Genomic DNA, 12,438 nt, shown 5'->3' on the forward strand with positions numbered 1-12,438 from the left:
TGTCAGTGAACATGTGGGAGGGAATGTTGCAGATAGTTGAAACACTGTCATTGAACATGAAGGAGGAAATTTTGCATGTAGTTGACACATTGTTGGTCAACATGAGGGAGAGAATGTCACAGGTAACTGATACACTATCAGCGAACATGAGGGAGGGAATGTTGGAGGTAGTTGAGACATTATCAGGGCACATGATGGAGGGAATATTGGAGTTAGCTGCTGCAATAAGGGAACAGGCTCAGACCCTGCGCCCATTGACAGAATCAACTGCTACTCCTACTCCAATCCCCAGATCAGCCTCTTCACATTACCGCCTGCCCAAGCCCCCTCCCAATCAAGAAGTGCGCATTACCCGAGATGTTCGAAAGAATAAGCTTGGTACCAACTTGAGAAATGCCGCGCCACTGCCTGCGGGCAGGGTTGGAGTCAACAAGACCAAGCGCAGCGGGCGGTCTTAGACTAAGGTGGAGGAGAGATGGGTGCAGCCTTTCTTTGCTGATGTTGTTATTATTGTTGTTCTTGTTGTAACTGTTCTCAAATTAAAAGTTTTTGTAAGTTAAGTAAATTTACAAATTTAAAAGTTTGTAAGTGATCATACAGTTTTTATGTAATCTTAGAGTTTGTAAGTGATCTTAATGTTTGTAATTGATCTTAAGTGAAAACTTTAACGTTTGATACAAGAATATTTTTATTAAAGTTAAGTTAAGTACAAACAAGAGTTTGTTAAACTTTTGAATATATCTTAAATTATAACTGAATCACTTCCATTATTTGTTCCATTATCAACATAAGTTTTTGAAGTGAAGAAGAATCATTTCCATTATTTGTTCCATTAACACAACACAACATTACAGAACTGACCCAAACAGTAAACATGGTCAATTTGAATAGTTGCCGCTGAGCCTTCAGGTATCAAGCATTCACGGATGAGCTACTGGCGCAAGGCTCGAGCAATCATTAACGGGGCACTCTGGTTCAGGTAGTTGCATGGCTTCCTCATCCTCCTCCTTCTGATCATCATCTGCATCTTCCTCCTCACCATCAGCCACTCTCACCTCAGGTGGGTCATCTACTACCAGCTGCTGCTGCCTCATGATGACTAAGTTATGTAGCATGCAGCACACAACAGTCAACTGACTGACAATCTCAGGGGAGTATAGCAAGTAGTCTCCGGAATGGTCCAGGCATCGGAAACGCTGTTTCAAGATGCCAATGGTCCTCTCTATTATGCTGCACGTCGCAATGTGTGACATGTTGTATTCCTGGTCAGCTTCCGTCCAGGTTACGAGTAGGGATGTCATGAGCCAAGTGGCGAGGCTATAATGTTTGTCTCCCAGTAGCCAGCTCTGCCCTTCTGGCTGCTGCTGAAATATGGCAGATATAGCGCTCTCATGTAGGATGAACGCATCATTGGTATCTTGCATCAACGATGATATGATGCAGGTCATCACACAAGAGCTGCACATTAATGAAGTGGAAGCCTTTTCTGTTCTTGTACATCTCGGAATCCTCCACAGGTGCTCGCAAGCCGATGTGGGTACTATCAATGCAGCCCTGTACCTCTGGAAAGCCAGCAATCCTGGAGAAGCCCACAGCCCTTTCACGCATTGCCTGGGCGGTCATGGGGAACTTTATGTATTCATTCCTCCGGGCATATAATGCAGCAATCATCTGCCAAATGCAGATATGTGTTGCCTGTTGAGAAATGGTGCATACATCCCCAGTTGTGGCCTGGAGTGATCCAGATGCATAGAATGAAAGTGCAGCTGACAAAGCAGTCCTCCGATGCTTCTAGGTCACAGGTCTGCTTTTACTAACTCACAGATCTCAGTTACAACTTCTTTGCGGAAATCCAGTCTTCTCAAACAGTCTGCATCACTCAGGTGCAGCTATGAACGCCTGTCTTGATATACCTGATGTGAGTAAGGCCTCTTGCCCATCATCCCACGTGCTCCGAGGTTCCTCATGCGATGGCGCTGAATCAATTGTCTCTCTGCAGCACCATGATGCAGAAGGCTTGCATGAGGTATGGCATTGTCAGTATTGCCCCCATGATAAAATTGTACCTGTGCAAGAAGCTCAAAACAGCAGGACAAGCTTCTTTGTTGTCTCTCTCCCCCAAGGTCGATGCCCTAGTATGGACCACACCCAGGTCTGAGCATGCGCAATGGGCTTGCTTAGATCAGGAACCAACTCCCTTCCCCTCCTCCCACCCCCCGCCCCCGGCCTGGGCTTCTTTTGATGCATTTTGGCATAGTGTAGGGGTTCTCATTCCTTCAGTTCGGCTTCCACACCCATCCCCTCCTTCCGCCCCGGGCATCTTTTGATGCATAGTGACATAGTGTATGGGCTATCCCTTCAGTTCAGCTCCACCCCAACCGCCCCTGCTGGACTTCTTTTGTAGCTGAGTCCCGAACCCCTGTGTCCGGGCGAGAGATCAATTCTGCCGGCCGACGCTCCGACCCTCGAGCCTGGTTTGGAAATGTTCAGTGGTGACACCTCAAAAAAAATCCAAACTTAAAGAATTGCCTGAAACTTCAATTTTATGAGTTTTCAGTTGGAAAAATTTAAGCTTGAAGATGCATATTTATGTGTACTTGACTCCTCCAAAACTTCGCCTAAAAATAATGGCGTCTTTCAGCACCGATTTTTTGATGTGCGCTGGTTTGTCTTAAGTGTCCAGAAGGTTTTTTACGAGTGGTCACATACGCCGTCCTAGGAGAAATGTAAGTTGGCCAAACTTGCATAATTGTGAAAAACTGGCTACTATGTCGCAACAGAACACTAACCTACAAAAAACACAACTAGCTAAGTTACGCTGGCACACAATCTTTGGGGAAACTTGGATTTTTAAATTTAGGCCAAACAAAGCGGCGTGCGCCAAAGAAACGGCGCAAATCGCTGGGGAAAGTTGAGCCTATACTTTTTGAAAGCCCTTACAAAACATAATTCTCATTAACTATCAATAACAATCTACTGTGTTATTTCTCTCTCTTTCTCTCTTTCTTTTTAAAATACAAGTGTTTTTGTTTAAATAGAGAATGGTAATGGTATCCCTGATGAAACTGTCTGGGATGAGTAAATGAATCTGTTAATGTGAGGGAGCTGATTACCAACAACAGATACAATCATTAACCTAAGGTACTTCAGCAATCTCAACATTATAACTATGGGATCTTCAGTCTATAACTTCCTCCCTTCCTCACACTGCCACGCACAGCATCTCCTCTAAGCCCGTTCCCCAGTGATGTCATCAGCACTCATTGTTAGAGTGAAAATTTTAAGAGAAAAAAATAAATCAAATGATACTACATTTTTATCATATTTCCTGGAAAATGATTTTCAAGATCCTAATATGATTTCCTCTTTAATCCCTTCAGAGCCTAACAGCACTCATCAAAATGCTTATGCTAAATTAGCAGTTTGCAATGGTACATTAGAGGATTCAGCTCTAATATGTAAACATCACTTATGTCTGTGGCACACTGTAATATCTATTTGCTAATAAAACACTTTCACATTATTAGATTGCTAATGAGGCTAATTGGATTAATGCTTATCATAATTCTGAAAACACTCTAGCCCTGTAGCATTGAGGCTATTTATTCACCGGATTACTCCATCAACAAAACAAATCCCTCAGTTAGCCTAAAGTTCTGATAACCTGTGGGCATTTTATTGAAATGTCCTATTATATGCAGACTGGTTGCCTGCAAGCAATTGGTAAGGTCCTGTCTGGTAGTTGACATTTCTGACTAGCCAAGTGGATGTATCAGCTGAAAATAAAGAACTGTTATTGTTGAACTCTGTTTGGAATTTCACTGAAAATCACTCATTAAGGTTTCATTGGGAGAATCATACAGGATATTTAAAGTGCTTTATTTTCTTGAAAGTTTTAGTTCTGGGGAGTTGACTAGAACCCAAAATAAGGAATATTATAACTGGCCTGATGCAGACTTGGGCTTGATTGAGGAATACAAGCAGTCCATGCCTGCATGCAGCAAGACCTGGAAAACATCCAGGCTTGGGCTGATAGGTGGCAAGTAACAATCAAACCACATAAGTGCCAGGGAATGATCCTCACCAACAAGAGAGAGAGAACCACCTCCCCATGATATTCAGTGCCATTTATCATTGTGGAATTCTCCACCATCAACAATCTGGAGGTCATATTTGACCGAAAACTCAACTGGAACATGGAGAATGACTCACCTCCTGACTTCCCCAAGTCATTCCATCACCTACAAGGCATAAATTAGGAGTGTGATGGAATACTGTCCACTTGCCTGGATGGGTGAAGCTGTAATATTACTTATGCGTAACACCATCCAGAACAAAGCAATTCGCCCCATCCACCACCTTAAATATCCACTCTTTCCTCCACCAGGGTGTTATAGCTACAGTGTACTATCTCCAGGATGCACTGTAGCAAGTTGCCAAGGTTTCTTCAGCAGCACCTCCCAAACCTTCACCACCCGCAAAGACAGGGGCAACAGAGGCATGGTAACACCATCACCTCCAAATTCCCCTCCAAGTCACACCATCCTGACTTGAACATATATGGCCACTCCTTCATCATCGCTGGGTCAAAATCCTGGAACTCTCTACCTAACAACACTGTGGGAGTACCCGCATTGCTTCACGAAAAAGGCTCACCGCCATCTTCTCAGGGAAATTATGGATGGACAATAAATTCCAGCCTTGCCAGCCATGCCCACATCCTGTGAATGAATCTTAAAAAACATGCCCGATTGTTCTTAGTATGTCTTCCTCTAATTTCTGTTCACATATGGATACATAGAGCTAATGCCCTCAGTCTCATGTAGGTCCTCATTTATCTACTGCTCCTCAAACCAATTTGTTGCACATTTAATGTTTTGAGAAATTTTTAGCAGACATCATAAAGTATCATGAACATGTAAGTCCTTTTAATACTTAAATCTTCTCAATCTGGTATGATTGTGAGGTAGAAGCACACAGATTCCTTCTTAAGTGCGTAGAAAACTATCCTTGATCCCATACTTATTTCTGGTTTCAGATTCATGAAGATCAGTGTTATGGACGAACTAAGGCCAAAGACTTCAGAAACCCAAATAGAGCCCTCAGTCTACTTAATCTGTACAAAATTAGCTAAAGACTTACTTAATTAGTTAGAGAAAGTATAACACCCCTCATTCTCTTTTGCTTAATTTCTTTTCCACTTTTAGCACCCAGTATCCGCAATAACCATGTCTGGATGGGGTATAACAACTGTCGGATGCAGAGTAAAATATCGTAAAATATCTTACCCCCTCATTATCAGAGAGGCTTTTCTACTACATTTCTATTTCACCCCCAGTCTGTCTTATAGGTTTTATCCTGAGTGAAATTAGCAAATTTCTGTTGAATTATAAACAGATTGTTCTGCAGATTCGAATTCAATTAGGATGAGGGTAAAACTCATTTTTACAGCTGGAATAAAAAAACAAAATACTTTCAGTTTAGGGTGAATGTGAACCCAGGACTCGGGCACAAAACGGTTGAGTTTAAAATCTCTGTGACACCTGGTCCTCTAGGAAACTGTACATAATTTCTTCAGATGAATCCAATCCGTTCCGATGACAGGGAAAAGGACAGCCAATATTAGAAACATAGAAACATAGAAAATAGGTGCAGGAGCAGGCCATTCAGCCCTTCTAGCCTGCACCGCCATTCAATGAGTTCATGGCTGAACATGAAACTTCGGTACCCCCTTCCTGCTTTCTCGCCATAACCCTTGATTCCCCGAGTAGTAAGGACTTCATCTAACTCCCTTTTGAATATATTTAGTGAATTGGCCTCAACTACTTTCTGTGGTAGAGAATTCCACAGGTTCACCACTCTCTGGGTGAAGAAGTTTCTCCTCATCTCGGTCCTAAATGGCTTACCCCTTATCCTCAGACTGTGACCCCTGGTTCTGGACTTCCCCAACATTGGGAACATTCTTCCTGCATCTAACCTGTCTAAACCCGTCAGAATTTTAAACGTTTCTATGAGGTCCCCTCTCATTCTTCTGAACTCCAGTGAATACAAGCCCAGTTGATCCAGTCTTTCTTGATAGGTCAGTCCCGCCATCCCGGGAATCAGTCTGGTGAATCTTCGCTGCACTCCCTCAATAGCAAGAATGTCCTTCCTCAAGTTAGGAGACCAAAACTGTACACAATACTCGAGGTGTGGCCTCACCAAGGCCCTGTACAACTGTAGCAACACCTCCCTGCCCCTGTATTCAAATCCCCTCGCTATGAAGGCCAACATGCCATTTGCTTTCTTAACCGCCTGCTGTACCTGCATGCTAACCTTCAATGACTGATGTACCATGACACCCAGGTCTCGTTGCACCTTCCCTTTTCCTAATCTGTCACCATTCAGATAATAGTCTGTCTCTCTGTTTTTACCACCAAAGTGGATAACCTCACATTTATCCACATTATACTTCATCTGCCATGCATTTGCCCACTCACCTAACCTATCCAAGTCACTCTGCAGCCTAATAGCATCCTCCTCGCAGCTCACACTGCCACCCAACTTAGTGTCATCCGCAAATTTGGAGATACTACATTTAATCCCCTCGTCTAAATCATTAATGTATAATGTAAACAGCTGGGGCCCCAGCACCTAGAACCTTGCGGCACCCCACTAGTCACTGCCTGCCATTCTGAAAAGTACCCGTTTACTCCTACTCTTTGCTTCCTGTCTGACAACCAGTTCTCAATCCACGTCAGCACACTACCCCCAATCCCATGTGCTTCAACTTTGCACATTAATCTCTTGTGTGGGACCTTGTCGAAAGCCTTCTGAAAGTCCAACTATACCACATCAACTGGTTCTCCTTTGTCCACTTTACTGGAAACATCCTCAAAAAATTCCAGAAGATTTGTCAAGTATGATTTCCCTTTCACAAATCCATGCTGACTTGGACCTATCATGTCACTATTTTCCAGATGCACTGTTATGACATCCTTAATAATTGATTCCATCATTTTACCCACTACTGAGGTCAGACTGACCGGTCTATAATTCCCTGTTTTCTCTCTCCCTCCTTTTTTAAAAAGTGGGGTTACATTGGCTACCCTCCACTCGATAGGAACTGATCCAGAGTCAATGGAATGTTGGAAAATGACTGTCAATGCATCAGCTATTTCCAAGGCCACCTCCTTAAGTACTCTGGGATGCAGTCCATCAGGCCCTGGGGATTTATCGGCCTTCAATCCCATCAATTTCCCCAACACAATTTCCCGACTAATAAAGATTTCCCTCAGTTCCCCCTCCTTACTAGACCCTCTGACCCCTTTTATATCCGGAAGGTTGTTTGTATCCTCCTTAGTGAATACCGAACCAAAGTACTTGTTCAATTGGTCTGCCATTTCTTTGTTCCCCGTTATGACTTCCCCTGATTCTGACTGCAGGGGACCTACGTTTGTCTTTACTAACCTTTTTCTCTTTACATACCTATAGAAACTTTAGCAATCCACCTTAATGTTCCCTGCAAGCTTCTTCTCGTACTCCATTTTCCCTGCCCTAATCAAACCCTTTGTCCTCCTCTGCTGAGTTCTAAATTTCTCCCAGTCCCCAGGTTCGCTGCTATTTCTGGCCAATTTGTATGCCACTTCCTTGGCTTTAATACTATCCCTGATTTCCCTAGATAGCCACGGTTGAGCCACCTTCCCTTTTTTATTTTTACGCCAGACAGGAATGTACAATTGTTGTAATTCATCCATGCGGTCTCTAAATGTCTGCCATTGCCCATCCACAGTCAACCCCCTAAGTATCATTCGCCAATCTATCCTAGCCAATTCACGCCTCATACCTTCAAAGTTACCCTTCTTTAAGTTCTGGACCATGGTCTCTGAATTTACTGTTTCATTCTCCATCCTAATGCAGAAATCCACCATATTATGGTCACTCTTCCCCAAGGGGCCTCGCACAATGAGATTGCTAATTAATCCTCTCTCATTACACAACACCCAGTCTAAGATGGCCTCCCCCCTAGTTGGTTCCTCAACATATTGATCTAGAAAACCATCCCTTATGCACTCCAGGAAATCCTCCTCCACCGTATTGCTTCCAGTTTGGCTAGCCCAATCTATGTGCATATTAAAGTCACCCATTATAACTGCTACACCTTTATTGCATGCACCCCTAATTTCCTGTTTGATGCCCTCCCCAACATCCCTATTACTGTTTGGAGGTCTGTACACAACTCCTACTAACGTTTTTTGCCCTTTGGTGTTCTGCAGCTCTACCCATATAGATTCCACATCATCCAAGCTAATGTCTTTCCTAACTATTGCATTAATCTCCTCTTTAACCAACAATGCTACCCCACCTCCTTTTCCTTTGTTGTGTATCTGTAAAGCATGCACTCCTATTTTCTGCCACGAGGGATCCCAGCATCCCTTGGGAGCACTGTATATTAGCCGGACCCTAAGGCCTGTCCCAGACTCTGGAATGTCTTATTAAAGACTGAGGTCACCGTTACTTTAACTTCCCTGTGTGCAGCCTCATCTGTGTTAGGAACACAATAACTGGCGACGAGAATACGAATCCAATGCAAAGATGCAGCAAACTGTGGGCATTCTGGAGAAGTTCTTGGAGTGTGAGGACTGGGAAGCCTATGTCGAATGGCTAGACCAGTACTTTGTAGCCAATGAGCTGGACGGAGAAGGAAGTGCTGCAAAAAGGAGAGCGGTCCTCCTCACAGTCTGCGGGGCACCGACCTACAGCCTCATGAAGAATCTTCTGGCTCCGGTGAAACCCACAGATAAGTCATATGAGGAGCTGTGTACACTGATTCGGGAGCATCTTAAACCAAGGGAGAGCGTGCTGATAGCAAGGTATCGGTTCTACACGTGCCAGTGATCTGAAGGTCAGTAAGTGGCGAGCTACATCGCCGAATTAAGGCGACTTGCAGGGCTATGTGAGTTTGATGGCTACCTGGAGCAAATGCTCAGAGACTTTTTTGTACTGGGCATTGGCCACGAGACCATCCTACGAAAACTTTTGACTGTAGAGACACCGACCCTCAGTAAGGCCATTGCGATAGCACAGGCGTTTATGTCCACTAGTGATAACACCAAACAAATCTCTCAGCACACCAGTGCTAGCAATGTTCATAAATTAACCGGAACTGTGTTTCCAAGCAGAAATGTACAGGGCAGAACCCACGAGTCTGCAGCTGCCAGCAGGCCTCAGTTGACCCAGATGACTCAGAGTCCCCAACAAAGGATGAATGCAAGGCAATACACACCTTGTTGGCGTTGTGGAGGATTCCATTCAGCCTATTCATGCCACTTCAAAGGTATGTTTGCAAGAGCTGTGGAACAATGGGGCACCTCTGCAAAACCTGCTAACCACCATGTGGCAGAGGAAGATCGGTCCATGGTGGATCAAAGCAATTTTGAGCCTCAGAGAGGGGAGGCAGATGCTGAAGTACACGGGCTGCACACATTTTTGACAAAATGTCCACATATAATGCTAAACGTAAAATTGAATGGCTTACCCATAGCCATGGAACTGGACACTGGCGCTAGTCAATCCATCATGAGTAAAATGATGTTTGAGAGACTGTGGTGCAACAAAACATTCAGACCAGCCCTGAGCCCCAACACACAAAACTTAGAACGTACACCAAAGAGCTTATCACTGTCCTGAGCATCGCCATGGTCAAGGTCACCTACGAGGGTACGGTGCATGAACTGCCACTCTGGATTGTCCCGGGCAATGGCCCCACACTGCTTGGAAGGAGCAGGCTGGGCAAAATCTGCTGGAACTGGGATGACATCCGAGCGCTATCACATGTCAATGAGGCCCCATGTACCCAGGTTCTTAACAAATTTCCTTCCCTTTTTGAGCCAGGCATTGGAAACTTTTCCGGGGCGAAGGTGCGGATTCACTTGGTCCCAGAGGCATGACCCATTAACCACAAGGCGCGAGCGGTACCTCACATGATGAGGGAGAGAGTGGAAATCGAGCTGGACATGCTGCAATGCGAGGGCATCATCTCCCCAGTGAAATCCAGTACTCAAAAGTGATGGCACGGTCAGGATTTACGGCAATTATCAAGTAACTATTAATCGTTTCTCGTTACAGGACCAATACCCGCTACCGAAGGCAGATGACCTATTTGCGACGATGGCAGGAGGCAAGACGTTCACCAAGCTCGACCTGACTTCGGCCAAGAGAGCCTACAGCATGATTGAGAAAGAGGCATTAGTGTGTGTTTGTGGTAAAGAAAATGCATCAGTACCTGTTTGGCCTTATCACAAGCCCCTCACATCCCTGTTCGCTGAAAACAAAGGGATAAATACTAATGCCTCAGCTCGCATACAAAGGTGGGCACTCGCGCTATCAGCATATAACTATACCATCTGCCACAGGCCAGGCACCGTGAACTGTGCGGATGCTCTCAGTCGGCTACCAGTGCCCACCACGGGGGTGGAAATGGCACAGCCTGCAAACTTGTTAATGGTGGCGCAGCCCGCAGACTTGTTGATGGTCATGGAAGCATTGGAAAATGATAAATCACCTGTCACGGCCCGCCAGATTAGGACTTGGACCAGCCAAGATCCTCTGCTCTTCCTAGTAAAAAACTGTGTACTACATGGGAGCTGGGCCAGCATCCCCGTTGAAATGCAAGAGCCAATCAAGCCGTTCCAGCTGCGAAAGAACGAGCTGTCCATTCAGGCAGACTGCCTGTTGTGGGGTAACTGTGTAGTGTTACCAAAAAAGAGAAGGGAGACGTTCATCTCGGATCTCCACAGCACACACCCGGGTATAGTAATGATGAAAGCGATAGCCAGATCCCACGTGTGGTAGCCCGGTATCGACTCTGACTTGGAGTCCTGTGTACGGCAGGCAATGCAGTGTATGTGCTCAGTTGAGCAACGCGCCCAGAGAGGCACCACTAAGTTTGTGGTCCTGGCCCTCCAGACCATGGTCGAAGATCCATGTCGACTATGCGGGCCCGTTTCTCAGTAAAATGTTCCTGGTGGTGGTGGATGCTTTTTCAAAATGGATTGAATGTGAAATAATGTCGGGAAGCACCGCCACCGACACCATTGAAAGCCTGAGGGCCATGTTTGCCACCCACGACCTGCCTGACATACTGATCAGTGACAACGGGCCATGTTTCACCAGTGCCGAATTTAAAGAATTCATGACCCGCAATGGGATCAAACATGTCACCTCGGCCCAGTTTAAACCAGCCTCCAATGGGCAGGCAGAGCGGGCAGAACAGAGCCTTAAACGAGTCACAGAAGGCTCACTCCAAACCTGCCTGTCCCGAGTACTGCTCAGCTACTGCATGAGACCCCACTCGCTCACAGGGGTGCCCCCGGCTGAGCTACTCATGAAAAGGACACTTAAAACCAGACTCTCGCTGGTTCACCCCAACCTGCATGATCAGGTAGAGAGCAGGCGGCAGCAACAAATTGTAAATGATGGTCGCGCCACTGTGTCACGGGAAATTAATCTGAATGACCCTGTGTATGTGCTAAACTATGGACATGTTCCCAAGTGGATCGCAGGCACGGTGATAGGTAAAGAAGGGAATAGGGTGTTTGTCGTCAAACTAGACAATGGACAAATTTGCAGAAAGCACCTGGACCAAATGAGGCTGCGGTTCACAGACTGCCCTGAGCAACCCACAGCAGACACCACCTTTTTCAAGCCCACAACACACACCCAAAGGATCAACGCCACCACGCCGGAACAGGAAATCAAACCCATCACATCCAACAGCCCAGCAAGGCCAGGCTCACCTAGCAGCCCTGCAGGGCCAACAACACGCCAGCCCAGCATAGGCACAGCCAACACACCAGAACAGACATTTGTACCGAAGCGGTCCACCAGGGAAAGAAAGGCTCCCGACCGCCTCACCTTGTAAATAGTTTTCACTTTGATTTTGCGGGGGGAGTGATGTTGTGTATCTGTAAAGCATGCACTCCCATGTTCCGCCACCAGGGAGTGCATCCCCTGAAGTCCCAAGGGATCCCAGCATCCCTTGGGAGCACTGTATATAAGCCGGCCCCTAAGGCCTGTTCATCACTCTGGAGTGATTTATTGAAGACTGAGGTCACTGTTACTTTAGCCTCCCTGTGTGCAGCCTCATCTGTGTTAGGAACACAATAAATATATTATTACAATGTTAAATAACTGCCGAGAGGGTGCTCTGAAAATGGAACTAGCAACAGCAGACAAAGATACAACAGGAAAAGAAATGAGAAACGTTCCACAATGAAATGACTGCCTTGGTCACATGGAAATAAGAACATGTTTCTTTAGATGGAGACGTATCAACACCTGGACCAGGTTACCAGGGATGGTTGAGACCAGGACTCATTCAAGTAACATGCCATTGTGCCAAGGATGAGGTCTTCACCTTCACCCGTTTTAAGATTCTCTTCCTCTTTAAAATATATC

Source organism: Pristiophorus japonicus, chromosome 14, assembly GCF_044704955.1.
Source record: "Pristiophorus japonicus isolate sPriJap1 chromosome 14, sPriJap1.hap1, whole genome shotgun sequence".
Lineage (NCBI taxonomy): Eukaryota > Metazoa > Chordata > Chondrichthyes > Pristiophoridae > Pristiophorus > Pristiophorus japonicus.